The sequence below is a fragment of the Coptis chinensis genome, chromosome 9 (assembly GCF_015680905.1).
Source record: "Coptis chinensis isolate HL-2020 chromosome 9, ASM1568090v1, whole genome shotgun sequence".
NCBI classification, from domain to species: domain Eukaryota; kingdom Viridiplantae; phylum Streptophyta; class Magnoliopsida; order Ranunculales; family Ranunculaceae; genus Coptis; species Coptis chinensis.
In genome coordinates this window covers 18,430,339-18,457,420 of record NC_141464.1, presented here as the reverse complement: position 1 = coordinate 18,457,420, position 27,082 = coordinate 18,430,339, and the positions used below count along the sequence as shown (strand labels likewise).

Here is a 27,082-nt window from a genome sequence, read left to right as displayed (position 1 = left end):
AGTAGTACACCTCTACAAATTTGTCTTGGGAAAGCAGAAACTGACACAAGAAATAGACTGTTGTGTCAGTTCTTATGCAAACCCACATAATATGATCCTCTATTGTGTCACTTTTAGTAGATCACCTATGTCTCTTGTGTCATATGAACAACAATAACAATTGACATGTATAAAAGCATTTCCATCCACATCTATATAACACCACAGTCTGGAAAACAAACTCATTTTCATTACTAAATATAATACCATTATCATCCAACATCAGTTTACAACCAACCATTGACCAAAATACAACTTCAAATGTTTACGTACAAAACCAACAAAATAAAATCTAATCAACCTAGCCTAACACCATGTGAGAAAATGACTTCACGTCTAGCTTATCCATGCATCCATCCAGCCATCATAGCCTCATTCTATTAAGTTCAATCTACAAAAAAAAAAAAACAAAACAAAACAAAAGAACTAGTTAGATTCAATATATCGTCAATCAACAAAATCCAATAACGATTAGAAGACTCCTCAAGATTAGACATATCAATTCATAGCAACCGAGTTTATGACAAACCAATAAAGATTAGAAGACTCCTCATGATAATATTATCAAGGTTGAACTAGACTATAAGAACTTTTCCCTTCATGCCTACAAAGATAAGGATATAAAAAGCTTCTATGTCGTGATGCACTAGTAGATAAATCCTTAGATGAAAAGATACTAGAGTCAATGAACTCATAAAAAAATGTTCATGAACTAAACAAATAAGGCCTATTAAGTTGCTAATATCTATATCCAAGCTAAGGTAGCAAAATTAAATTCAAGAACAAGAAACTTGTAAAAATGATGTAGACAATAAATACGTACTTACCCATGATTTTTAAGGAAAACTTCTATGCCGGATACAATGCCTAGGAAGAAGCAAAACAAAAAAAATCCCTTAGAAAAAAATAAAAATAAATGTAGAATTATTAAACCTAGAATCAACTCATGATAATGAATTAGCAAACTGAAACTACAATTAAAACACAACAAATGCAAATAAGTCTTAAACACACGCAATTCTTGAACATTGAAATTGATAACTTAGGATGATAGAAGAACGAGGGTTCATACATTAGACCAAATGACAACAACAAATAGAATATGGTATATGCCTCAAGCATTGATAACATTTAAAGGTGCACATTGCGAGACAAGAAGCAAAGCTAATGGACTTCGTTGAATGTTGTAACGCCTCCAGATCCAACACACATCTCAAAGACATGAAGACATATCTCAAGGCATTACATCAACATAATTTAGTTTTACAAAAATTTCGACAGAGTCTCCTCTGTATTTTCAATATTTCAAAAACCTAAACCCTGTCATAACCTGAAAATCAAAATAATACAATCTCTATAGATCAACCCTTCCAAGATATATATCCAACATTTCAAATACCTAAACCCATTCATACCCGTAAGTTCATTATCATAATTCGTTAATAAGTTTTTCTAGCTTGAGTCTACATAACTCGATAAGAACTCATGTTTTGATCACTAAGGCATGTGTAACTACCTTACAAGGTATGGCTTCAGGTGTATGTTTCTAAAGTCCACACTGCAAGCCACTCTAGGCTACTGCAGGACACACTAGAGGTCGCTACAGGACACTGCCAAGTCGCTACAGGACATTAACTGGCCGCTGCATACCATGGTCATCACCAAGCCACTGAAACTCAGCACATATTTTTCTAAACTCCAATATCCAACTACATAACGTGTACTTAAGCATGCTTAATGCGTCTAATGATAATTGGCAACAACAACAATTATTCATTCATGGTATAGCTAATGCACAATCATACAAATCTGAAACTTGTGGACAACTAAACTATAGATTCATGGCTTCTACTGAACCCACAAACATCTAACCAGATAAATATAACCTAGCTTGCAAGCACTTCAAACCTACCTAATCCAACAAAACATAATAAGAAAATTAAGGAGTACGACAAATTTTTGCTGTAGTAAGTTTTACCTAACCAGCAGATAGCTTAATTAAGCAAATAGGGCATATGCTTTCCAGTAGTGCATCTCTACAGCTGCCTTCAATTCTCCCTGTTTCACCAAATATCTGACAAAGTGTACCAATTACATACCAATATCTGTTGAAAATCATAAAAATAGATATTGAAAAGGGGGAGAGAGAGAGTATATACCTCATTTTCTTATTATTGCCCATAGGTGATGCAAGTCAGACTCAAAAGAAATAAGGTAACTGAAATCTTACTTTAGAATAATGATGTGTGCTTAAAGAAACTACAATTACGTACCTTGACAACATCTGCTCTAAAGAACCAGACAGATCCTTCATTAATGCACTAAGAGGTTTGCTATATTAAAATGCTAACATCGAAACATATAATATGTCTAAGAGTAAGCTAGTACTTGGTTTGACATCACTAGGGCTATAAGATCAGATACTAATCAGAGTCAGCACGACACAAAAGAAGCAAATAACATATATCCATAATGATAAACCTATATGAAGGAGTAATAACCAAAGTCAAAACTAAGCTGCAAGAGAGGCAAACTTCGGTCAAGGTCCTTTCACTTATTAAGGTTAACCTTTTCAAAGATATAAGTGAATGAGAATGCTTACAGACTAACATTAAAGACCTCACTTGTTGTACATAAGGCTTAGCCATAGGTGTCCCCATCCCCGACCTGGAAACATAAGTTTTCAAAGAAGTAAGAACTTTTTTATAATTGCCTACCACATAAAAAGAAGGGCAACAAATCCATATAGAAGTTGACACACGTGCGAGCAAAGATCCCCAAAAAACTTTGATACTCTTAGCTGAATATTTTTACAATACCTGCAAAATCACAATAATTCACTCATAATATGGTCAAAAATTGTGAATATGAACAAAGACAATAGTATATGACTAATATAAGCACCTGTAAAATGACTACGAACAAATAAATACACCTCTTTCAATCAGAACACATAAAACACCTAATTAACTAGCTGATCGAATTTTAATCTAACAATATAAATTTTCCCCATCACAACTATGGGTTTCCAATAAAACCCATCAACTACATTCAACAAGAAATGAACCTGAACTTATCAAAGCTAAGAGCAGACCCCATAAACAACTAAAACAAATTGATAAAACAAAACAAAGGGAAACTGAAGCTTAGCACTGAAACTAATTTAATTAATACCGATTATTATTATTATTTTTTTTTATTAGCCAACCAAACCCCAAACCAGTGAAATATCCCAAAGTTACAGTTCCCACACAAAACTTAATTCCCAAAAATATGTTAGCAAAGAGAACCAAATAAACCTAACTTGAACAGTTCAAGGAGCACAATTAAAACAAAAAACTTGGAAATTTGATAACTAGGGTTTGGGTAAAAGGAGAGAGTGAGAGAGAAAGCGTACCTGGTTCACTTCTTTCTTCGACAGCGAGGGTTTGACAGAGGAGACGAGGTTTTCATGAAGGCTTGAAGACTATAGAGAGATGAGCATCGGGGAGAACTTTGTTAGAATAAAGACGAGGTTTCTTCAATTGTGAAGCCCGAAATTAATTTGGGATACTTGAAATTTTCCACTGAAGAGCAAAATTTTGATTTTCACCCAAGTGACACAACAGCTTGCGTTGTAGTGTTGGTTTTAGTAGAACTGATACAATTGAAAAACTTGTAGTGTCGGTTTTCAATGAAGTGACACAACAAACCTGATCCTAATACAAACAAACCTCAAAACGACACAAAACGTTGATGTGTCGATTTCCCCCATACCCGACACACCAAAAATTGACACAACAACCCCTTTTTTTAGTAGTGAAAAAGGGCTTGAATTCTCGCTTAGGATATGGTATAGTGATCAAGCAAGTAGACGTGTGATTTCTCTATTTGGAATTTACTTCTCCTTATGCCATTACTCAGATATTTCACTCATATAAGGCTTTTAGGCTATATTCTCACAGGATTTGTAGAATAAGTATTCTAGCCTAGATTTCAAAAACTTACTGGCAATACAAACATAGATACTCATGCAATATATTTATGGAAAGATGCAATGACTATTACCGATATGTTAACCTAAGTTTCTAAAAACTATTTTAATTTAAGAGCTAAAGTAAAACTTTTAGACTACTATCATCACAGAAAAAGAAACAATACCAATATTATTATGTGGTGCCTTAAATTTTTATTTGAGTTTATGACTATTTAGTACCACATACTTTCATTTTTTTTCCTAAATGGTACCTGTACTTTTTTTCTCACCTATTTGTACCACGAACTCTCAATTTGTTTCAATTTAATACCTCAGTATCTTTTCCGTCCAATTTCACTAACGGCGTTAGCGAGCTCACGGGAACAATTTTTTATTTTTTTTTGTAATAATCTTTAATCAATCTTAAAAATTAATTCTTTAAAAAAACACACTATTCACGTAAATTTTTAAGATTATTACAAAAAAACACTATTCACATAAATTTTTAAGATTGATTAAAGATTATTACAAAAAAAAAAACCCACTGTTCACGTAAATTTTTAAGATTGATTAAAGATTATTACAAAAAAAAAACATTGTTCACTGAAATTTTTAAGATTGATTAAAGATTATTCCAAAAAAAAAACACACTATTCATGTAAATTTTTAAGATTGATTAAAAAGATTATTCCAAAAAAAAAAAAAAAAAAAAATACCGTTCACGTGAGCTCGCTAACACCGTTAACGAAATTGGACGGAAAAGAGACTGAGGTACTAAAGTGAAACAAATTGAGAGTTCGTGGTACGAATAGGCGAGAAAAAAAATACATGTACCATTTAGGAAAAACAATGAAAGTACATGGTACTAAATAGTCATAAACTCTTTTTATTTTTACTAGAAAGCAAAATGCATATTTTACATATATATATCCTAATAGGTGTCTTAAATTCCGCGTGTTTCTATGCCACCCCCAAACAAAAACATGCTTTGTCCTCAAAGTATAGAAATAAGAAGGATAGAAAATACTATGGAAACGCGTTAAAATTTTAGAGCACTTGCAAAACAAATTTAGAACATACTAAAATAGGTAAAGAAAAACAGATGCAACTCCTATATAAGTTCCACCCGTTATGGGAATAAAAATAATTAAATTGCTTGGGACATAAGCAGACATTAACATAAAGTAAAACTTACCTTATATCTAACACTAAGCGTTGTCCTCCCATCTTATAAAGAAGTGAGGTTCCTTTGCATCCTGCCAAGCCATGATAATCTGCCAGGCCTCACGCCATTTATCATCTACTTTTTCTAACTTGTTAAGCTCCACTTGGCCTGATGGGGTGTAAAGGAAAACCAAATGAGGTTGTAGCCACCACCCCGGCCAAATTGTAGCATGAAAAGAACGTACAATGCAATTGGTGGGTCGCATAACGTCAACCCCGACCCAATCCATGAAACAGGTATAGAACTCAGGAAAGAAACATAGCATTATGTGGCAAACCAAGACAGGCATAAAAAGGTACTTATGCTTCAAACTATGGGCTCGTGCTAAGCTAGACACTAAGGTCTGGGGAAAGTCATACAACATATGTCCCTCAGCTAGAGTAAGGAAGACGTCACAAGTGGCTTTATTTAGAGAAGAAAAATGTCATTCCCCTAAAATATTCAACATAATAAAGAACATAATAATGCCTAAGTTAAGGGACAAGCTACCAAGGGCTACGTTATATTGCCCTTGGTCCTCTACACCAAAAATCCCCGCTCCATAGGTCTCATCGAAATTATCATAATTGTAGATGTACACATTATTAGACATATAGCCCCATGAGTCTTGGGCAGCATGCATAGAAAGTCCAATAGCATAGGCTAACAAAAACTTGCGTAAATCTATTGTTTCATCATTGATTGTGATAGAGAACACTTGTTCCCCATCTGGTCGATAAAAAAACCTACAATTATCTTAAAAATAAGCAGTAAGTATAGGAGAATAAGATTCATCAGCACTTGCGATTAGAGGATGCCATCCTAACTGCACAATCATGTTGCGGTAGCAGAACTCAAAGGTGTCACTCTATAGCAATTCTTCAAAGGACTTCTCCGATATTATTTGAGGAGATTTCATAGAAAACAAACACACTACTGAACTCCTAGAAGTGACTATAGAAAACCCCAGAAAAAAGAATTGGATGTATGTTAAAGTAAGGGCGCGAGCGCGTTCGGAACGGCTTATGTCAAAGGGTGAGCACGCTCTCTTCTGACAAAAGAAAATTCTGCGATACTGGATTACAGCGCGGGTGCTCTCTATGTTAATGCCATATAAGGGCGTTTGCGCCCTGAGCAAGAGTTGTGATATGAATTTGAGAGGTGCAGAGTGAAGTACATGGGGTTTGTTTAAGAAACTTGTGTTCTATAAATACATGGCGCCATGTATTTATAGAACACAAGTTTCTTAAACAAAGGTTCCCAAATTGATAAGGAAAGAGATGGAATAAGAAAAAGGCTTCTAAAACCAAAATAGAAATAGCCGAGAGAAAACTCCAGCACCAAACCTATATGTTTTCAAGAATGGAATCAAAATAGTAATCTGAATGCTTCTAACCCTTGAGGCATGAGGTGGCAGGTGTCGTAAAACTTCGTCTTGAAACGTGTACTGTTGTTCCATTAAAATATCCATGGCTTCCCAATGATCATTATGAGTATGAGCGAGAGTCTCCATGTTAGCTTGGAGATCCTGGTGACTATCACCGAGCAACTGAATATTTTGCTTAATCTTATCTTGGTTACGGATAATGGTCCCTTCCCTAGTTTAGATGGCCTAACAGAGGTCACTAAGAGAATGTTGGCCTGTTCGAATCATCTCATACTAGTTATGGAGAGATCACAGGCCACGATAAATTAATGAAAAACGGGTTATATCCGTAGTAACCCTTTCCAAGGCTCCTGTATCAAAACATGCTGCATCTTCTTCCTCCTCCTCCGATTCTATCTCAGCAACTAAAACTTCAGGCAAATTCTACTCCTTTTTAATACACTCCTGATAAATATGTGCATTCTCATGCTACATCAACTTAACCTGACTAGATTCCAGAACACATCCCCAATACTACATAATCTTTGTGATCAACGCAGGGAAAGCTGCGGTAAATTGGCCAACTGCTATAATCTCATTTAATAAAAATTTGAGGATGCAAAACCCATACCTTTTGTGCTGAAGGGTCCAAAGAATGTGTAGACAACTCAAATTTATGTCACTGGCTTTTGTGGTGGTAATAACATTCCTTCCAACCTACTGAGCCCTGCTAGTTGGTTTATTCTCAGAGACGACTGACGAACACAATGCAACCCAAGATTGTAACGTCCTTCCAACACCGTCTCCGTCATCAAAGTACCGATACCCCCAAGATAAGATTCCTACATGGTGACTACAATGTCTCTTTCCTCAATGCCATTAATCTCACCCAACACTGTTGTAGTCAACTCCTTACGACTACCATTCACATCCAGTACAATCTTACGATTACTAATCTCCCTCTTCTTGTAAAAAGAGAACGCCAAATCAGGGTGATAAAAATCATCAGCAAAATACCACAACCCTTCCCACTTCCTAATACGCATTTCGATATTGAAGAAGGGTGCAAACTGTGCACTGGAAAAAATTTGTTTTGGAAGGATTTTTGGGGTTCTAAGAGGCAATTAGATATGGAATCGAAAATTGTGGTGATGGTTAAGGTGTAGGAGAGTGAAAAAATAACTCAGTTGAAATTGGAAGGGTAGTTGTGTGGAGGTGGGGTGCGGGCGCGCTTAATATGGCCTGTATACAAGGGGGTGTGCGCTCTAATCTGGCAAAGTTCAGGCGATGTTCATGGAGGTGAGGAAGAAGAAAGGAAGAAAAAAAATGCATGGTCTTTTAAAATAGGGAGTCATGTGCATGGCACGTGACCTCGTAGGGTTTTAATTTTTGGGCCCAAGCCCAAAACAAATCCGGAATACCCATCATGTCTTATGCCTCGTATAACTTAAAACTAAAATTCCCGATTTGTTAACTGTCCGATTTTGGCAAATGATCTATGAAAATAATCAGCAGAGAAAATACAATCCAATGATCTATAAAAAACTGAAATCTAACCGTGATTAACACATGAGGATATGGAAAACGTCTCAAAATACGTGAATGACATAAGTTTTGTGATCGTAAGAAATCTAAATTCATAGATAGTGTCAACCCGAATCAAAGTACGATTAAACGAAATAATCAACAAGAATAGGAAGTTGAGCGATTAAGAATAGAAAGACCAAACACCCCACCCCGAAACAAATTTTTGAAAACAGGGTTTATAAAATTTGTTTTAAAATGTAGGTCTTTTAAAGTCAGATTCCTGAGTTTTACTAGACTAATGTTTATTGGGTTTTTAATTTTTTTACTTTTTATGAATAAGGTTTAATATAAAATAAAACAATAAAGCAATAAGGCCGTAAATCACTCCATAGAGAAGCACGACTCAAAAACGAGAAACATGCAAGAGTGGAAAACGTGAATTACATTACATGTGGACTTATGATCCGATAGTTATAGCCACACACTCCAAAGGGAGAGACTGGTTACCTTAATGGTGCACTACCAATATATATAGAAATGAAAGGAAGTACACCAAACATCAAAGGTCTGTCTTCATAGACAAGGTCCTGTAAAAGGACATTCTCCACATCTCGGGACCTTAACTCTTGAAAATGTTTTAAACGTTGGACATTGACTTGAAAGGTACTGTTGTCCTTGGGATTTACCAAGGTGATTTCCCCATGAGGGGTGACTTCAGTAATCAGAAAAGGACCAGACCAATGGTTTTTAATTTCCCCTGAAAAATATGCAAACGTGAGTTGTAAAGCAAAATCTTTTGACCAACTACAAACTCTTCACGCAAAATCTATTTATCATGAACACGTTCCATGTTAGCTTTATAATCCTTCGCGAGATCATAAGAATCGCTACAAATTTCTTCAAGCTCATTTAATTGCAATTTGCGCTTAATATCCGCCTCATCAATATTAAAGTTTAGGCTTTTTATAGCCCACATAGCACGATGCTCCAATTCAACAGGCAAGTGACAAGTTCCAAACACAAGTCTAAAGGGAGACATTCCTATAGGAGTTTTAAAAGTTGTCTGATACGCCCATAAAACATCTGTTAGACGCTTAGACCAATCTTTCCAATCAGGATTGACTTTCGTTTCTAATATTTTTTTAATTTCCTTATGAGAGACTAGTTTGGGGATAATAAGGAGTTACTACCTTATGGGTAACTCTGTATTTCTTAACTAAAGAAGCAACAACTCCATTGAAAAAATGCATTCCGTCATCCCTAATGATGGCTTTAGGGATGCCAAAACGAGAGAAAATGTATTCTTTAACGAAAAACACAATTGTCGTATGGTCATTGCTACGACAAGCCATGGCCTCTATCCATTTGGAAACGTAGTCCACGGTAACAAGAATATAAATAAAACCATGGAAAACAGGATAAGGACCCATGAAATCAATGCTCCATACATAAAAAATTTCTACTACTATAATGGGATTTAAAGGCATCATATTACGTTTAGTGATACGCCCAAGTTGTTGGCAACAAACACACATCCTGCAGTGTACTTTGGGCATCTTTAAAAAGGGTAGGCCAATTAGGCCAATAAAAACCACATTGAAGAACTTTAGCTTCCGTTTTTATACCACTAAAATTGCCACCACATGCTTTGTCATGGCAAAAGGATAAAACCTCATTATATTCTCACTGGGGAATACAACGATGAATAATCTGATCTGCACAATACTTAAAAAGGTAGGGCTCATCCTAGTAGTATAACTTAACTCTAGCTAAAAATTTCTTACGTTCACTTTTTGACCAAACATCAGGAATAATATCAGAAGCTAAGAAATTCACAATGTTGGCATACCAAGGTGCAGAAAAAATAGAATAAAGGTGCTCATCAAGGAAAGAATCAGGTATGGACTCAGAGTCACTATCACTGTCATTGGTTAGTCTAGATAAGTGATCGACAACTACATTTTCGACCCCTCATTTATCCTTAATTTCTAAATTAAACTCTTGTAGGAGATGGATCCATCAGATCAATCTCTGTTTAGCATCTTTCTTGGCTAGAAGGTACCTATGAGCTGCATGGTCAATGTACACTAAGGTCTTTGAACCAACCAAATAAGGACGGATCTTATATAAAGCATAAACCACAGCTAATTTTTTTTTTCCGTAGTAGTATAACTTCTTTGAGCATCATTAAAACTCTTAATAGTATAATAAATAACGATGGACTTATCATCCAGTTTCTGGCCTAACATCGCACCAACAACATAATTACTAGCATCACACATAAGTTCGAAAAGTTTAGACCAATCGGGAGGCTGTATAATCGGTGCAGATGTTAAAGTGATTTTTAATGTTTCAAAAGCCTATTTGTAGTCATAATTGAAATCAAATATGGCATCTTTAAAAAGCAGATTAGTTAAAGGCCTAGCTAATTTTGAAAAATCCTTGATAAAATGCCTATAGAAACCTGCATGGCCTAAAAAGGCTCTAACGTCATGGATTATCGTGGTATAGGTAGAGACGCTATTTTATCTAATTTGGCCTTATCTACTTCTGTGCCCTCACTATATACAATATGACCTAGAGCTATTCTTTTTTTAACCATAAAATGACATTTCTCTCAGTTTAAAACCAGATCATTTTCCTCACACCGTGTCAACACCTTGGAAAGGTTAGACAGGCAGTCACTGAAAGAGTTTCCATAGATAGATAAATCATCCATGAAAACTTCCATAAAGTGCTCCACCATGTCACTAAAGATATGAAGCATACACCGCTGGAAGGTACCAAGAGCATTACAAATGCCGAAAGGCATTCGTTTATAGGCATATGTTCCAAAATAATATATGAAGGTAGTCTTGTCTTGGTCGTCAGGATCGATAATGATCTGAAAATAGCCAGAGTAGCCATCTAAAAAATAGTAATAAACATAACCAGCTAGATGATAAGAGCCCAAAACTGTAGTTTTAACCCTGTAACAGACATACTTTTAGACCAATTATGTGAGTAATAATTAAGAGTTAACACTGATTACGTGTTTTTATGCATTCCAGGCTTCAAAGTCCATTATGTGCAGATATGTGCCACTTTAGGGAGATAAAGAAGCAAAAGTCGGTTGCTAAGGAGTTCTGTGATTAAAGGCCAAGATTCAAGAAGATAAAACCTTTCTAAAGCCCGGTCAAAAGCTAAAAAGTCGGCGCGGGCAGAAACAGCACACAAGTCAGCAGAACTTCTGAAGGCCGTATCTTTGGACTCAGACCTCGGAATGGGACCTACCTTATGTCAAAACGACCGGCTCGGAAAGAACTTTCCAATGATCTAAGCCTTGACCCAATCAGAGGAGCAAAAGTGGACGAAAAGTCTGTTGAAGCCAACTGCAGCTGAAGAGGCCTTTTTGGACTAAAAGAATTGGGTTTTGGGCCTGATTCTCTGGCCCAAAACATGGCTCCAAGCCCATGCACGATTTTTGGATCTGAATGTATAAAAACCAAAGCTTCACTCTTGGTTAATGGTAGATAGGGTAGATAGGGTAGATAAGGGTAGATAAGAGGTTAGAAAATAAAGGTAGCTTAGAATAGAAAGTAGCCATTAGAATAGCTTCTAGATCTAGATTTAATTCTTTATGTTAAGTTTAGTTTCAAATCCAATTCTTGTTTTAGACTAAACTCTAGAATCATTATTCTTAATTAGATTGATTAATAAAATAGCTAGTTTGTTAATTTCGATTCTTGTCATTTACATTTGTGTTAGATCTGATTTCATTTATTACTTGTTATTCAATTCTTAGTTATTAATTAGATTTTAATTATTGTTTAATTTAGATTAGTAAATTTCAATTCTTTATATTATGTTTAGTTTTAATTTAATCGGAAATAATTGCGTAATGATTCTCGGCTAAACCTCCATTAGAGGGGGTTGAGAAGCCTTGATGAAAGCTTGATTCCGATTATCGTAGAGTCGTCGCAATTTCCTTTCCACTCTAGAAGCGATTAGTTCACCATGAGAATGGGTTTAATCATTCACATGCTAGTTATGAATTGGTAGGAATGCCATGTGTAATTAGGGATTAGGAATAACCATATTGTTCTGCGAAGTAGTTAAATTCGGATTACGACGATTCGTCGTTAGTAGGATTAAGTCGAGTTAAGGTGGAATCAATCCCCCTCTAACTCCTTATCATAGAATCAACGTAACATTCCCATAGTTGTTCTTATAGTCGACTAGTTGCATCTTGTGGGTAGTTGCATCGTAGTCTAGTTGCCACTACGTAAATCTCTCATTAGACTTTAGAGTAAGAGTACTTATACGTAGAGAACATTAACATGCGGAAGGACTAGGAGTGGAACGAACTTCCTACTCCACTATATCTCATAGGATTGAGAGTAGAATCTTTAATAAACATAGGCAGCATAAGAAAGTTTTAGTTTACTTACGTTTTGAGTTCATCGTTCATTTCGTAGGTAAACTATTCAATTTTAAGTTTTATCACTAGACGTTCGAGCATCTGATCTATAAAAGGTAAAGGAAAGTGATCCTTTTGTGTCATGTCGTTTAAGCGTCTGTAGTCAATGCAGATCCTTTATTTCATAGGAACTCGTGTGGAAACATATTCACCATCAACATTACGTACAATGGTAACACCCGATTTCTTAGGAAATACATGAATGGGGCTTATCCATTCGCTATCGGAGATGGGATATATGATACTCGCATCGAGTAACCATAATACTTCTTTCTTGACCACTTCTTTCATGGCAGGGTTTAAGCAATGCTGAGGTTCATGTGAAGTCTTCGCATTATCCTCCAAATGTATGTCATGTGTGCATACGCTAGGGTCAATCCCCTTAATGTCGTCTAAGGACCAACCGATCGCGGAACGATGTTCCCTAATCACCCTAATCAAACGTGCCTCTTCATCAGCAGACAAATGAGAAGATATGATCACCGGATGACTACCATCCAGATCAAGATGGATATATTTCAACTCAGTAGGAAGAGGTTTAAGCACAAGGGTAGGAGGAATGGGTAGAACGGCTTTCGGAGGGTCTTCGTCTTGAGTAGTAAAGACTTGTTTAGGTAAGAGGTCTTCAAACTTGGAAGATGGAGCTACAGAAGGGTCCAAGATAGGAGTAGACTCGAAAAGGGCATTGACTTCCTTTATGTAGGAGTCATCGTCGAAGTCAGAACTTTCGAAGGAAAGGAATTGGTGCATCTAATTATCTGGAAATGTGTTGTTAAAATAATCTTGAGCTAAGCTCTTGATCATGCTAACTTCTCCATCGATAGTCGTATCGGATAACTGTTTCATCATTTTGAAAACATTCACCTCAACAGAAAGGTGCCTAAAGGACATGGACATCGAACCATTACGGCAGTTTATAAGCGCATTGGTGGTTGCCAAGAAGGGACGCCCGAAGATGATAGGAACAGAGTTGTTAGAAACTTCTGTGTCGAGGTTAATGAAGTCGGTTGGGTAGTAAAAATCTTGAAATTTAACAAGCACGTTTTCAACGACACCCTTAGGATACTTAATCGAACGATCAGCTAATTGTAACATCATTTTAGTTGGTTGCATCTCTTGTAGAACTATTTGTTTATATTGATAATAAAAGAGTAAGTTAACACTCGCCCCCAGGTCTAATAAAGCAATTGTCATGTGGATATCCCCTAAGGTGCATTGTACGTAGGACGACCAGGGTCCTTGTACTTAATGATTCCATTATGTTAAGATAGAGTGGGAAACTATTTAGTTAAAAAGGCATATTTTGGAATGTTTGTTTTCTGCCTAGTAGTGAACAACTCTTTTATAAAATTAGCATGTTGTGGTAATTTTTTAATAGCTTCAAGAAAAGGTAGGTTTATCGTTAGATTTTTACAAAATTCCCTAATCTCATCAAAATTTGTATCCCTTTTTAACATGGCTAGTCTATGGGGAAATAGTGGTTTCGCTCTATATTTAGCATATGGGTCAATAGGATTTTTCACCTTGGCAATTTTTTTCTTTGGTTGTAGTTTAACTGGTACCTCTACTGTGGTAAGATCTTCAGTATCTAGTAAAGTTTCATTTTCAATGACCACTGGTGTATCAATGGGCATAGTTACGGCATTAATAGCCACTCTGCCAGAACGGAGAGTGGCGATGGCATTTAACTTACCTACGTTTAAATTTAGGTTTTTTAGACTTTGGTTCTAACAATAGTTTGCTTATTAGGGTTTGGTCCAGAAAAGCTTAAATATTAGGGTTTAGTCCTAGTTTTGGTTATTGACTGTCAGTCAACTGAGTTGACTATGGTCAATTTGCTTGTTTTTTTGGAATGGCAATAATACCCCTTGCGTGAAACATCACGTGAATATATAAGTTGAACTTTGATACAAGAAATAAGGTTATTTTCTAAGAATTGGTCCCTACTGTTATTTGACAAATTAGAGTTTAGTCCAACTTGTCAACCAAAGTCTAGCACGCTAATAAAAATTTCAGATCGAAAACCAAATATAAAAAACCCTAAAATCACTCACTCTCTCTCTCTTAGTGACTGGAATGGCGATAAATAAAAGACGAGAAATGATAGAAACAATTCTAGCTCTGTTTATAATATTAATTGTATGTATGTGTTGAATTAAGTGATGCAGCAACAGTAGTTGATGTATACATATTAATTCAATACGATCAATCTGGTGTTCCTTTTGGATCTCATTTTTCTAGATTGAATCATCACGCTTCTTATTATTATCATTTATTATCTTCAACTGACCTTTCTCATTCTGTTCTTATTATCCCTGTTCGTGAATTGAACATCACTTTTCTTAGAGGTAACCCATTTTCAGTATCGTTTTGTTTTTTTTGTTTTTTCTGAGAATGAGTGAAGAGAGAATATATTTGTCTTTAAAAGTATAAAGATTTATTTTGTTTGCTAGATGTTAAGTATATTATCCACTCTTAAGTGGCATTTATGAACTTGAAATTAGAATATTTTGTGGTGATTTAGAATTGAGAGTAATTAAATAGTTTAGTTCAATAGCCAGGGGACGAATGAAGGAGATTAGAATCACCAAGATCGATCAGAATGAAGGTTCCCCATTGAAACTAGGAAAACCGAGAGGGGAAGCTATGTCATTGATCCATCAGCTAGAAGCGAAAAAACCTATCTTTCTTGCCCTTGAGCCTTTCTTTAGATTTGGTGGAAACATTTTGTTATGGTGGAGAGTAGGGAGTGAAAACACCAATGAAGCAGAGAACGACCACATGAATCAGAATCCACTTAACTTATTAAGACAGATGACTAAGAAAGAGAGGCTCCGCGTTCTCAAGTGGTTGATCATAGCGTGCTAGACTTTGGTTGACAAGTTGGACTAAACTCTAATTTGTCAAATAAGAGTAGGGACCAAGTCCTAGAAGATGACCTTATTTCTTGTATCAAAGTCTAACTTATATATTCACATGATGTTGCACGCAAGGGGTATTATCGCCATTTCAAAAATACAAGCAGATTGACCTGACCGTCAACAACCAGAACTAGGACTAAACCCGAATATTCAAGCTTTTCTGGACCAAACCGTAATAAACCTACTATTGTTAGGACCAAAGTCTAAATATCCCTTTAAATTTTTGTTACTATTATTACCTATTACTTCAAAGGCTGTGTTTGGCATTTTAGGATTATGTATAGCTTGACCTGGAAACACACCTTTTGGTTGGGCTTTATCTTGGGTTAACTGTTGTATGGATTGTTGAATGGATTGTAGAATCTGTTGTTAAGCTTGCATGTAGGCATCAAAATGATCCGGTTGTGAATGTGTAGTGGCCACAGGTGGAGTGACATGAACTATTTCATGTTGATTATTAACGGGTGGGTTGTGATAGTTGTTATTAACCGGGATGATACCTCTATTATTATTATTATTATTATTATAATTATTATAATTACCTAGTCCTTGTATTTGTCTTGGTAAAGCTGGGTTATAGTTGTTTGCTGGCCTAACATTTTGATTATTAAACCCCGGAGGCGTAACTGGTTGAGTATTACGCCAACTGAAGTTGGGGTTTTATCTCTAAGGTACGTTAGGAAGGCTATTTAAGGAGCAAACATTGTCCGGCTATGCGGGTGGTTGTTTATAGACGAGAGGACAATAGGAGACGGTATGCTCAAGACTAAAATAGAAATTACATGAGAGAGAGTTAATGTTCATGACAGAAGTAGGCTTATATATGTTAAATAGAAACGGCTTCTACCTTTTTTGTGAGGGATTCAATTAGAGTTCTAAGCTCAGGATTAGGTTTAGCCTCAAACATACTAGCAGCCTTGGCTATGGAAGAAGAAGTAGCGGAGCGGGGGATGTCATTACCCCCCCAGTTATTATTACTCTTGGATTAATCTTCTTAAAATCTATAAGGCTCTAAGGCTCCATTACTAAGGAAATTGCCCCCATTCATTATATCAAGAACCTCCTTATGATGATGTGAAAGCACCTTGAAAAAGGCATGAACAAGCGTGTCTTTCGCAAGGTTATGATGTGGACACTCTATAAGAAGATCAGTGTACCGATTCCAGGCCTCTAAAAAGGATTCATGAGGGTTTTGGTGGAAGAAATGAATCTTTTGAATCATTTCATCTGTCTTCAGTGGTGGGTAAAACTGTTCCATGAACAATTGAACAAGTTTGGCCTATAAGTCCACGGAATTAGGCGTTTGGGCAGTTAACCAAGACGTCGCCTTATCGGCTAGGATGAAAGGAAACACCCTCACTTTAATTGGTTCAGAAACTACGTTGAGATGATGGAATGTAGTGAGAACTTGTTCTATCCTACGCATATGCTGATAATGCTTTTCGTGGTCTAAACCATGAAAAATGAATCACCCACTGGGTTTGCAAGAATGATGTATGACTTAGGGCCATCGTTTAGGGCTTCGTAAAAATCAGAGAGAGTAGTCTCTACTTCTTCAGCCATTGATGCAAATGTAGAGTGATATTCTAGATAGGCGTGTGCATTTACATTTACAGTAGATAACGTTAGACGGTTTTCTCTTACTAGACCTTAATCTCATGCAAGGCTAAGTCCAATATTAAAGAAACACGAACATCAATCAAACAAAAACCTGATATACTAGAATTAAACTCCTCTGATAGAAGAGACGAAGAGTGAAAGGAGGAGAACATGAATGCCTCCTTGCTACACTTATGAATAACATCTTTAATACGAACCTTAGTGTTCTGTAGAAGCATGGAACACTAAATCAACAATTATTTCCAATGAAAAGTTGGCCTGTAACTAACTTGTGTAAATCGGGCTTTCTTCAAAGGGGCGCGGGCGCGCTCAATTATAAGGTAACAAGGGCGCGTGCGAGCTCTATTAATTTTTTTAGAAACAAACTTTTGTGTGATTTCTTTATGGGCTGGGCCTTGAAACTGGAAAGAAAACAAGAAACAAACTTATTGGAAGGCAGGGCGTGTGCGCGCTCAGATATAGTGTAAATAGGGCGCGTGCACGCTCCAAGTGTACAACTTCAAAAATTTCCAGTAGACTTCCCGTGAGGCCAGAAGCAAAATCCTATTTTCAGGAAACAGAAACATAGCTAGAAATCAAGAAATAGTAGTGGAAATAACTAAACACTTGCGAACAGTAGGGTGGGTGGGTGAATTGGGTTGTTTGTAGTATTGAAAAATTAAGGGAATTTAATTCTAAAGACAACTAAGATGGCAGCGACACCATTTGATAGAATGCAAATTAGCTTTTACTCCTACTAAGCTAATTATACTAGGAAGAAGTAAACTATAATTTGCATGTTTTTTAATATTAAAGTTCTACTCTCAATTATCATGTAATAAAACTAGAGTAAGAATTAGTTCCACTCCTAATTGCATTAGATAATAACTAATTCCACTAATGATGAACAATTAAACAACATGAGAGTAATGATTTAAAATAGAACTAATATGGTGAAAACTAATATTGAATATATTCTAAATTAAACTAGGGCAATTAAATATTAAGATGTGAATATAAAGAAGGAATTAGAGAGATTTGAAATCCACCTTGATTAATCCCTAACATGATAATATAGAGTTTGTTCCAACCCTAATCTTTATGTTTTCACACAAGGTTCAACATAAATGTTAGGTCCTTTTATCCCTAAGTATTCATGGTATCTCTAGCCAACTAATAATTAGTGGAGAGAAAGTTGAAATCCATTCTCATGGTGAATGAACTACCCTCTAGTCTAGGTTTATTTTACTTATTGCTAAATAGAAAACCCTAGACTTGAAGCTCTTTAACACAACTATTCTATACTAACACATCAAGTCTTCATCAAAGCTTCAATTAAACCCCGCTAATGGAGGTTTAGCTATGGTTCATTAGACTATCATGGAATTGATAATGAGAAAAAGAAGACATAATTAAAGGAATACTTGTATTAAAAATAACTTGAATTATATTAATGGTGGCTAGGCTAATAAAACATAAACTAGATTAGACTAAAGAGAAGAGGTAGGAGAGAGTTAGGGTTTTACCTTAGTCTTCTTTAAATAGGAGAGGGCTAGGTTTACAATTTGGTGCATGGGCTTTGGAGCTATATTTTGGGCCACTAAATCAAACCCAAACCCTAATTGCTTAAGTCCAAAAAGGGTTTCTCTACTAGAAATTACTGCAATAATCTTTTCATCCACTTTTACTACTCTGATTGTATCAATTCCTAGATCATTAGAAAGCTCTTTCCGAGTCGGTCGTTTGGACATATAATGGGCCCAATTCTGAGGTCTAAGTCCAAAGATACGGCCTACGGAAGTTTTGTTGATTTTTATGCTCTATTTCTGCCTTCGTTGACTTTGACTTTTCAGCTTTGACTAGGCTTTAAAAAGATTTTTTTCTCCTTGAAACTTGGGCTTTAACCATAGAACTTCTTAGCAACCAATTTTTGCTCATTTTTCTTGCAAAAGTGACATATTTCTTCACATAGTTGACTACAAGACCTGAAATATACAAAAGTACATAAATAGTACTAACTCTTATTTATTATAAACATAATTCATCTAAATATAATATTATTAAGAGGTTAAAACTACAGTTTTGGGCTCTTATCATTAAGCTAATACGCTAGTCTCGTAACGTATATATTCACTCAATTCAAATGCATAAAATCTTAATAAAGCCATCCCAATCGAAATAGAGCATAACATAAACCATGATTGAAAAAAACATAATTTATTACATTTATCATCTAGTTAATGGAACACTTGGAGCCCCTCTTTCTAGTGAATTCTTTTTGAAATCATATAAACCCCAATAGATCAGTAACACCCTTAGGATTTCCCTCCAGTTTTGTTGTCACACCTGCAAGCAACATATCAAAAATTATAAATTCTAAAATCCCAATCCCAACAAATTGTCAAAGGCAACAACAACCTGTCTCGTGCAGTATATGACATATTAAATCAAGCGTTGTGTCTGCGACTCTATCGTTCTCTTTGTCATCAATGCTGAAGACCCTTAGGATTATTAAATTGGGAATCACTTGATTTTCTATCAACATGCTCTTTTCTCATAATTTTATATACATGCAGTATATCAAATACTTTTGTAAATAAAGAAAGATAGTAGAAGTTGAGGTTCATTAACTTGTATCACTACAAGAAAAAAGGCTTTATATCACTATTAAAAACCGTCACAAAAAAATCTTTTGTCACTGTTTTTTTCTTTCCAAAACCGTGACGGAGTGAGAGTCATTTATTTTTTCCCAAAACCGTCACAAATATTTATTCCATACTAGCCTCTCTCTACCATAAAAAATGGTGACAACTGCTCAAAAATCGTCACAACAAATCATATCATTTGTGATGGTTTTAAATAAATGGTTATGCATTCATCTTTTTTAACGGTCATAAAACTTTAAAAAAAAACGGTAACAACTGCTCAAAAACCGTCACAACAAATCATAACATTTGTGACGGTTTTAAATAAACTGTTATGTATTCATCCTTTTTAACAGTCATAAAAACTATCATCAGTCATGACGGTTTGGGTAAAACAGTGATATGTATATATTGTTTTTTTTTTATTAAAAAGAGAAAAAAAACATAAATATATATGAAAACTCACAAAATTGGGGACCTGCAATAAACTGCACACCTGAATAAACTACATACCTGAATATGATCCATTAAATTTCAAGTGCACTCATATATAGTGCTAATTTCATTGAAACATTCCAATCCCCTTGGATAACCAATATATATTTGTACTTATTAATCATAAAACATAATAAAATAAATAACACATTTCCAATCTAATTCATATAAATTTAATCAACCTAATCCAAATCCAAATGAAAAAATAACCTAATCTCGTTAAAGTTGATCACCCGACCACATATGTCTTCAGCATTATGGTTCATCTTCGTCTTGAGAATAATTCATAATACATTCTTGGATGAACTTAACAAAATCCATTCAAACTTCATTTATATCCTTGTCGGTAAAAACCTTTTTATGGCTAAGATTTTTTAGCTGGAATGTAAGAAACAACAAGGTTATAACATAAAACTATTATGAAAAATATCATGAGTGTTGTGAACAAGAATAAATGTACCGAAAAGTGACCAAAGAAATACCTGAAATGAGTATGACAAGCATCAGAATACTATTGGAATGCATCTAAAATAATAGTCAGGTTGGGAGAAAATGCAGGAAATTTCTTCTCAGGGAGAAGAATATTCCTTGCGCTAATGACTAATTCCCCAAATGGATGACAGAAGAATGCCAAAGCCTTTAAGTATGAAAGAAAAGAAACTCTTTCGAGCTCATGCTTGCAACTTACAGAACACTCACATGATACATAGCTATTAGATCCACCATGAAAATAATTTGCTAAAGAGCAAAGCACATCGTTCAAGTATAGAAGATCATCCCCACCACGAATAGGAAGCGTAATCAATGACGCAGATAATAAACCTTCGGATCCAATGCAGCTAGGCTGAAGACTAGTGTTTTCAATATAGCAGAGCCCAGCTGCATAAAGCTCTAGAATTGAACTTGAAGAAGGTGAAACCTGCTAATAAGTTTGTCAGTTAGATTCACTAAGCATCATGGCTACTACATCCACAAACGCAAATATGCTCTTATCCTATGTCCAAAGTTTTCATTCATGCACATTAAAAGATAGATATAGGATATCTTCCTCCAATATATTAGTAGAAATTCAAAAATTAGACATTCCAAGGGATACTGCAAGCATGAAAAGCTTCTAATGCAAGTAGTTCTTTGTTTTAGAAAAGGTAACGTATTGCTGCAGTTGTCTTACATTCTAATGTCTATTGAAAGTGAGAATACCATATTTGTTTACAATTAATAGTTCACGGAATGAATACAGATAGCTGAAAGTAATTTGTATACATTGGATGTCGGGGTGATCTTTCTAGTGAAAACTACATGAAATAACTGATTAAGTTCATCGTAATGTAGGTATATAATATCAGGAAAATGAGAATACATTTACCAAAAACATTCTTAGGACCTATTTGATATGCTTTGTACTTCAGTTCTTATTTATTTAAGAAATAAGAGTTGATTTTAGCATGACGTGTAAACCGTAAATGATATAGACATATGTTATGTGAACACCAAAACAGAACCAGAAGGTTTAGAAACATTTGAACACAGATTATATCACTCCTGTACTGGCTGGAGCTTTATCACTGTGCCTTCCACTAGTGAGTTTACAGGACACAGTCAAACAGTGCAGTGCGTAGTGCATGATTTTTCAGATGTTCTCAACATTAGAATAGTCCACAATTGAACAACTATGGCATAAGCATTTAGGTAGATAGAGAGGGGGTGAGAGCTTGAACCTGTCCAATGAGTCTTTCAAAAACTATATTATCCTTCAACTTTTCGAGGTTTGATTTTCTCAAATGAGGAGAATCCCTCTCGGTATTATTCACCTTAACAAATGTCTCAGCATCCTTAGGTTCCAAAGAGCTGAATAATACTATACTCAAAGATCCACTCGATTTGAAAAAAATAATAATAATAAAAAAAAACCAAAGGTCTATTATGACTACAAGGGAAATCCTAGTCAGTGAAGATGTATACTAGAAAAAGACAAAGGAAAAACAAAGGAAATGCATTCAACATAGATGTAAAGGCAAAGATACAGAGTGTAATAAGTGTATGAAGGGATAAGCTAAGTGTACTAGCTTGGCAATGGGAAACATTAGTTTACATACTCTTGCATTAAACCTTCAAAAAAAGTACACCAATAAAAAGGTAACCTCGATGTATGTTCCGCATAGTACAGATACTAAAACAGGAAACATGTTTCAGTTTTCAATAAGCACAACAATGATCAGAAGATGGATCCGGTCGCAAATATGCTATCTAATATGCGATCTAACATTGTTTACTTCTAAGACTTACTACACTTTTCTTTGTGATTATATCCTCTCCAATGTAATGGAACTATTATTGTAATTTGCTTTCTCTTAGATCTGTCACCATGTAACTTATGTACTTATTGAGTTATTGTAAATGAAAAAAATAAAATAAAAATAAAATTATAAAAAAAATAAAGGGAAAAGGAAGATAGTAAGGCAAAATTAGACATTGTCATACATAAAGTACATAAAGTTCTTGCTTAGGACAAGGAGACTGGATGTAGACAGATTATACACAGTACACACTAATAATCATACGTCTAGACAAACCCAAAAGATAATTCTTTTATTCAAAAAATAGAAACACTGGAAACTGTAAATGAAAGAAGATTCACTAAACAAAACATTACCTTGGACAAGAAGTGAGCAGATTGAGCAATTAATTGTGTAAAAGACAGAACCCTAACTGTTACAAAGGAGGAAGAAGAGAAGATAATTAAGAAAATGAAGGAGAAGATGACGACTTACCTTGATGGGCAAAGACTAGCAAAGCGACAACAACGAAGAGTTTTTTCTCTGCCGGTTACCTCTTTTCTTTTCTCTTTTGTTATTGTAAGGGTGAAAGATGAGCGCGAGAATGAAAAACATTCCCATTGAAATAGGCCACTGAAGTTCTTGCACTTCAAATGATTCACAAAGTTACGAAGCACGAGAACATGTGAAAAGAGTTCTATACTTCTATCTGGCCTGCAACTTATGCCAAGAGTTATATTCGATGCATAATCAGGTATGCTAGTTAATCGTAATAAAAATGAATATGTGATGATTCATTCAACAATGAAGGAACTATAGCCCAAGGCAATCCCTAACATAATTGTAAAAATGAATTGCAATAAGGTATTAGTAAGACAATGGCTGATAAGTTGACATTTACGTACTTCATTTTCCATCGACCATGCATAAGTCTATTGTATTTTACACATTGAAAAAAAAAACTACTGAATAGGTTGTTAGTTCAGCTCAAAACAGTCCACCCAAACTAAATTTTTCTTTTTACCCACAAAGCAAACTTTAAGGAAATACAATTCAAAACAATTAGCTACATAGGTTTCTTTCATTCACATATTCATAATTATAAGGGTACGATGGAGTAACTAATGAGATATCAAATTAGTTCAAAAAGATAGCACATGGAGCAATAAACATTCATCACGAGATACTTGCTTGCACGAATTAACAAAGATGTCTGTGTATGGGTCAGTACTCAGTAACAAAGACAGGCCAGCGTATATAGTGCCTTATATTTTCTGATTTGGTGTAGTGTAAACGCATGTATTACCCAACTAAGAGTAACTAAGAGATAAACATGCTAATGACACAATTAATGTAGAACCATTCAGCTTGTGAGTGATAGACAACAGGGCATATACAACAACCTAGATCAGGCCAAAAGCTAAAATCCAAAGCTATAAAATGCATATCTGTGCAATCATGTTTTACTACCTATCAACTTTCGAGAGATGCAGACCAATTATCGAGTCACGAATCTAAATGAGGACTTCATCAAGCTTTTTGGAGAAGGCTAACAATAAAAATAGACTATCTAAGCGTCAATAGAAGCAACCTATCATTTCAAAGAAACACCCATCTTCAAAATATGACACTCCACTTGAAGAACAAAACTTTAGTACATAATTCAAAACCTAAAGTGATAAGATTCAAAACCTACAATTTTGTTAACTTAACTATTAACTTGAAATCAAAGTGAAAAATTTACAGATTTGCTATAGTATCAAAGGGAACGAAGCCAACAAGAGCAGATTTCCCACCCTTGTCAGTGATACACATAGTACAACATGAGATTATAAATATATACTAAAATCTATCATATAATGACGCAAACTTTGGCCATGGTTGACAGATTACACTAGTAATCATGACACACACCCTTATAATCATATGTATAGACAAACCCAAAAGCTAATTCCTTTTTTCGAAAAATGGAAACACTAGAAACCGTAATTGAAAGAAGATTCACTAAACAAAATGTTACCTTGGACAAAAAAGAAGCTTTCTTGAGCAATTGATGGTGTAAATCAAACACTTTAGCCAAAACCCTAATTTTTAGAAAGGAGGAAGGAGAGAAAATTAAGAAAATGAAGGAGAATAAAAAGGAGAAGATGACGACTTACCTCAGTGGGCAACACTAGCGGCGGCGGCGGCAGCAGTGGTAGCGGTTTACCTCTTCACTTTTATGTTTTGTTATTGAAAGGGTGTGCGTGAGAGATGAGCGCGAGAATGAAAAACCTCCTCCCCAAAAGTTTTCACCCATTTTCATTTGTTTTCCAGTTCTCTTTTATTTTTTTTGCCAATTGGTTACACCTTAATATCCGTCACTTAATATTGGGTAAATGTTATGAAATCAAGCAAGTATTTGCCTATAGAATATATAACAGTTGGCAAGATTGCTAACGGAATTCATGTGTGACAAACATTGTAACGAATGAATAAGTGTTAGCAATCGATTTTACTAGATGTTGCAAATTCAGTGTTATGGTGTAGTGACGTACACCTCACTGTGCTGGAAGTGTTTGATGGAACGTGGTCTCACTGGGCTATGTTGGTGTGTCTAATTTGTGTGGTCTAAGTAGTTATTTTTTAGTTAAGTTGTGGCAGCACTGACCGAAAATTGAATGGGTCATATAAGACAGTGACATAAAGTGGGCGTGTTGTATTTCAAATTAGTTGTTTTAGTGGAGTTGTGGGCGCGCTGGACCAAAAACTAATTGGGTCAAATAATGGGTCCAACGGTTACTTAAGGGTCAGATGATATGTAACTATTTTAGTGAAATAGTCACAAATAATTCTCCACACATATACACCTTCAATTCTTTAGAAAAAACCACTTGTGACCGTTTCGAAAACGCACGTCACCAAAAACTTTTTAAAATAGTCACAAAAACCCTTTTCTGCCATTTGTGACCGTTTCGAATAGAACAACCACAAATAACATTTTAAAATAGTCACAAAAAGCCTTTTTTCTACTAGTGGTAATATAGGGAGGCAATGCAATAACATTTTGTCTTTTCAAGCCTAATGTTTAATGAATTCAACGTCAGTAACAACCAAATGTTTTAAAAAAAAATGCGCTCACCACTTCAAACTAACTAAACCAATCGAGCAAAAAGTCATCAAAGGTCAGAACACATTAGGCTCAATGAAACCTCAATTTGCAAATTGTTCATGTACTATGACTATACGAACCTACTCATTTAATTTTAGTTTCCAAATATTCATTTTAATCAATGAATTGAATTACAGTTGCATTAGAGAAGTATTACCTTAGATTATGCTAATAAGCATTAATTAATGAGATTGTTATCTTGCAACCAGCCACTTGTTCAGTGGAGCCAAGTGATGATAGGTTGATCTATTTTCATTCTCCATACCCGTCAACTTCTACATTGCCCATTTCATCTATACTCTATGGAAAGTATTACTTATGATTATAGCTTATATGAATACTACAAACTACCAGCTCAAAAGTGATTATATCAAGGAATATAAGTACCTCATAGCACCTAAAGCTGTCAGTTCGTGTGCTAATATATATCTAGTTCCAAGAATATTTGGCAACCTAACCAAACACGTTTAGTCGTGATGCACGCAACAAAAGTAATCATGTGGTAGTGCCACCTAAAACCAATCTATTGCAACTTCATAAGATGGGAATGAAGTTAAAAGTGAAAAGAAAAAATTTAGAACATTATCAAATGAAACAATTAGAGAAAACAAATTTTGAGAGGAAGCGAAACATTCAACGATGTAAGGTGCTCAATTCCATGTAAGATATGTATATGAAAACCCGTACCAAATAACCAATGAACAAACTACCAACTTTAGTAAAAACATTGGTAGTGGTATACAGAGATTAAAAATCTTCAGTATGCTATGCAAATGTGGTCTTATAATCTAATATATTTCAGCTAATGCGCTAATCATGGTGGTTGAAAAAATAAATTTCACGTAGTTACCTTGACAATTGACTCATTAGTTCCTTGTAGAATTGCACCATTGCAATAAACTAACTATATGGCCTGTACATACAAAATCAGCGAAAGTAATCAGTAAGTTTTAAGCTTGTCTAAAACCGAAAAATGTCTTGAAAAAAACTATTAAAATAAAACTAGATGGATACACCTTACAACAAAATGTGACTATAAGTTTACATAATGAGATTTCGAATCTGATCCTTATAACTTCAAGTTGTTTGTCCTTTGTTTCTTGCATTCATGCCAGACTACATTCAAATGAAAATGAGAATAAAAGTGATTAAGACCTGTTAGGTTTCTCTAATATCATACAATTATATAATGCTTATCAAAGCATAGTAGCAATGTAAACTTCATTGACTAAAGGAAATTAACTATAAGAGCTCATCATTTTTGAGGAAACAGTCATGCGTTCGGCACATCAAGAAGAATATTATAAAAATGATTTTGTATAGTACAATAAAAACAAAACATGCAACACTAAAAGGCCGGATATACATAAAACTTTGGACTATCCAACTTCATCTGCTACTATATATATTTATGTAAGAAACATTATGCAACTGTTTAACGCAAA

General features: G+C 35.0%; 3 long non-coding RNA genes across 3 annotated transcripts; all 3 read right to left on the bottom strand.

Annotated features, from left to right (window-relative positions):
• Positions 1–228: 228 nt before the first annotated feature.
• LOC147475094 (uncharacterized) lies at positions 229–3,660 on the bottom strand. The gene is made up of 4 exons (XR_015208605.1): positions 3,437–3,660; positions 2,018–2,706; positions 867–906; positions 229–430 (listed from the first exon to the last, which is right to left on the bottom strand). It is a non-coding gene; the product is annotated as an uncharacterized LOC147475094 (long non-coding RNA).
• A 16,689-nt stretch (positions 3,661–20,349) lies between these two features.
• Positions 20,350–22,986, bottom strand: LOC147475093 (uncharacterized). The gene is made up of 2 exons (XR_015208300.1): positions 21,929–22,986; positions 20,350–21,129 (listed from the first exon to the last, which is right to left on the bottom strand). It is a non-coding gene; the product is annotated as an uncharacterized LOC147475093 (long non-coding RNA).
• A 43-nt stretch (positions 22,987–23,029) lies between these two features.
• On the bottom strand, positions 23,030–24,826 carry LOC147475092 (uncharacterized). The gene is made up of 3 exons (XR_015208716.1): positions 24,646–24,826; positions 24,507–24,570; positions 23,030–23,200 (listed from the first exon to the last, which is right to left on the bottom strand). It is a non-coding gene; the product is annotated as an uncharacterized LOC147475092 (long non-coding RNA).
• Positions 24,827–27,082: the final 2,256 nt, after the last annotated feature.